Source organism: Pseudorasbora parva, chromosome 20, assembly GCF_024679245.1.
Source record: "Pseudorasbora parva isolate DD20220531a chromosome 20, ASM2467924v1, whole genome shotgun sequence".
Lineage (NCBI taxonomy): Eukaryota > Metazoa > Chordata > Actinopteri > Cypriniformes > Gobionidae > Pseudorasbora > Pseudorasbora parva.
This window is the reverse complement of record NC_090191.1, coordinates 26,864,237-26,867,989: the sequence shown is the minus strand read 5'-3', so window position 1 is coordinate 26,867,989 and position 3,753 is coordinate 26,864,237.

The window sequence follows — 3,753 nt, the reverse complement described above, 5'->3', positions numbered from 1 at the left end:
TCCAGGTTCTCCATTGCTCCAAGGCCCAGGTCCACCCACATCCACAGCCCTCTATCCATCCCTCTTGAACACCTCAGTTCCTCTAGGCAGTTTTGTTTTTTTTCCCCTCACCTTTGTTTTTATTTATTTTGTAATTGCATAGTCATGTTTCATGTGATTCCCTTATCATCTCTGTGATCATGTCATTTGCTTCCCTAGTCTCATGTGTTATGTACCTATGTTGGTTTAGTTATGTGTCATATCCTGATTGGTTCCCTTGTTTCATGTGTCTTGTTCTCATTGGTTGTTTTTATCATGCGATCCCTTTAGTCCTGTATTTAAACCTGTTTGTGTTCCATGTTACTTGGTCGGTTATTTCAGTTCGTTCATAGTCATATGAACAAGTTTTGTTTATAGTTTGTTTATTTATGTTTTGGATCTTTAGACACTATAAATAAACTGCACTTTGGTTCTTGTCTTCATCTGCTTCAACGTCAGCATTACACATTGGTTGAATGTCTTGATTAGAACAGATTAGAGATATAATAATTGGCAATTATCTACTGCTAGATCTTATCTCTAGCCAAGCCCTTAATGGCACATTTAAGCAAAATGTATTTTATAAATTAGTAGTTTAAATATGACACGGTTCGTTTAAAGAGTCTACTAACATAATGTTTCAGGGGAAAAGGCTGATTAAAATATGCCATGAATCCTGAATCAACAGGCTTGCTAGCCATGGATTTAACTCCTGTGAACTCTCTGAAACTCCTATTTAGCAATGCCAGATGTTGTCAATGATTGTTTGGATACAGGATGACTGTATGTGGATTGAATGTGATTAGGGATTAAATCAAGTAATTCATGCTAACAGGAAGTAGGTCTCTGCCACAACCAAGATTATGGGATTACAGCACAATATGGTTTAATATTCTTGCTGCACATGGCAGCTTTCTATTTATTATGCTTGTCTTCATGTTTGTCTTCAAGTGTTGCTGACAAGCACTTTGCTAAAAAAAAATTAGCAGAAGTTTTTGGAGAATTAGTGATGATGCTGTATTGTGTTGTTTTGATTTGATTAGTCTAATCTCACATTTGAGAGGGATTGTGGGGATTCACTCAACAGGAATTGTGAGAAGTGTTACTATTCTTATTTAAAGGTATAGTTCATCCAACGTTTTTAATTAACCAAAGAGTTGAAGGCCCCATTGGCTTCCATAGTGTAGGAAAAAAAAACATTTTGGAAGTCAATGGGGTCCATCAACTGTTTGGTTACTGACATTCTTCAAAATATCTTATTTTGTGTTCAGCAGAAGAAAGAAATTCACGCAGGTTTGGAACTTCAGGTGAGCAAATGTGTGAACTATCACTTAAGATTGTATATATGCATGTTATATTACTGTTTTACTGAATTGATTTGATCAAATAAAGAGACTTACCAGTCATTTATTAAGTAAGACTAAAGTATTAGGAGACCCCTACAAATCAGTTGTTCCGATCACTACCATGGTGCACAAGTGAATAAAATCAAGCATCTAGGCATGCAGACTGTTTCTACTGTTCCAACATGACTGTGCACCAGTGCACAAAGCAAGCTCCATAAAGAAGACATGGATGAGCGAGTTTAGTGTAGAGGAACTTTACTGGCCTGAACAGAGTCCTGACCTCAACCTGATAGAAAACCTTTGGGATGAATTAGTGTGGAGACTGCGAGTCAGGCCTTCTCATCCAACATCAGTGCCAGACCTCACAAATCCGCTTCTAGAAGAATATTCAAAAATTCCCATAAACACACTCTTAAACCTTGTGGAAATCCTTCCCAGAAGAGTTGAAGCTGTTATAGCGGCAAAGGGTGGGCCAACTGGGGTAGGGATTTGACTTGTTTGTTCAGCACATCCCACAGATGCTCGGATTGAAATTCTGGGGAATTTGAAGGCCAAGTCAATACCTCAAACTCACTGTTTTACTCCTCAAACCATTCCTGAACCATTTTTTCATTATCCTACTGAAATAGGGAATACCTACTCTATGAAAGGGTGTACATGGTCTACAACAATGCTTAGGTAGGTGGTACGTGTCAAAGTAACATCCACATGGAAGGCAGGACCCAAGGTTTCCCAGCAGAACATTGCCCAAAGCATCACACTGCCTCTGCCGGCTTGCCTTCTTCCCATAGTGCATCCTGGTGCCATGTGTTTCCCAGGTAAGCGACGGACACACACCCGGCCATCCACGTGATTCAGAAAATGTGATTCAACAGACCAGGCACCTTCTTTTATTGCTCCGTGGTCCAGTTCTGATGCTCACATGCCCACTGTTGGTGCTTTTGGTGGTGGACAGGGGTCAGCATGGGCACCCTGACTGGTCTGCAGCTATGCAGTCTCATACACAACAAACTGCAATGCACTGTTTATTCTGACACCTTTGTAACAGAACCAGCATTAAATTCTTGCAGTTTGAGCTATAGTAGCTCGTCTGTTTGATCGGCTCACACGGGCCAGCCTTCGCTCCCCACGTGCATCAATGAGCCTTGGCCGCCCATGACACTGTCATCCGGTTCACCACTGTTCCTTTCTTGGATCACTTTTGATAGATACTGACCACTGCAGACCGGAAACATCCTGCAAGAACTGCAGTTTTGGAAATGCCCTGACATGCTCTGACGTCTAGCCATCACAATTTGGCCTTGACAAACCTAGTAAAATCCTACACTATAAATTTCCCTATAAACACCCTTTCCATTTTTCCTGCCTCTAACACATCAACTTTGAGGATGTATATAGAATTTTGCTTATAAGTGTTTACACTTGGTATATGTTTCCTGACTATATATAATTTTATAAAGTCAAAATTGCATATGACCATATAATTTATGATAGAAAGTATAACAATTGTGTTAATGGTTAAATTCTTTAAGTAATAATCTTCAAGTAATTCACTAAAATAAGTATTGTAAAGTAAAATTAATTTTAAATAGTAGAAATAAATACTACCAATAAGCAATGCCAGATACAAATAACAATGTAGGGTACAAAGCACATTTTAGAAGTTCAAGTAAGCTAGTGTGTATAATTTACAAAAAGTTTTACTGTAAAAAAGTATTTTTCACCGTTGTAATTGAAACAATGATTAAACACAATTATTGGAGCAACACGTTCTGTGTTTAAGCCATTTGAAAGTAAATCCAATGTTACAATGTTTTGTAGCATAATCAAACACACTAAGAAAACACTACAGAGAGAGAGAGAGAGAGAGAGAAGAGGAGAGAGAGAGAGAGAGAGAGAGAGAGAGAGAGAGAGAGAGAGAGAGAGAGAGAGAGAGAGAGAGAGAGAGAGAGGAGAGAGAGAGAGAGAGAGAGAGAGAGAGAGAGAGGAGAGAGAGAGAGAGAGAGAGAGAGAGAGAGAGAGAGAGAGATGGCAACTCAAGCGAGGTCCAGCATGTTTAAAAGCATAATGATTCATGCTGTCTCCTTAGATGAGACCATCAGACTCATTAGAGCTGCTTTGGAAAGTGACTCAAGCATAGCAAGACAATTAGCATGAAGCATAGTCAGTCGGTAAACCTAAAAAATAACAGCCATTCTGATACAGATCACTTTTAAAAAGAAAAAGCGAAGACAAATGCAATGTTCTCGTCAAAGCCACAAAACCATTTATCTGAATTCCTGTCATGTTTATAAAATCAGGCCCAAGCTATGCTGACTGGATACTTCAGTAATCAGATTGCTTTGAGGCTGATCTAAAGAGGTCACTGAAAATCTACACAGTAGTCTAT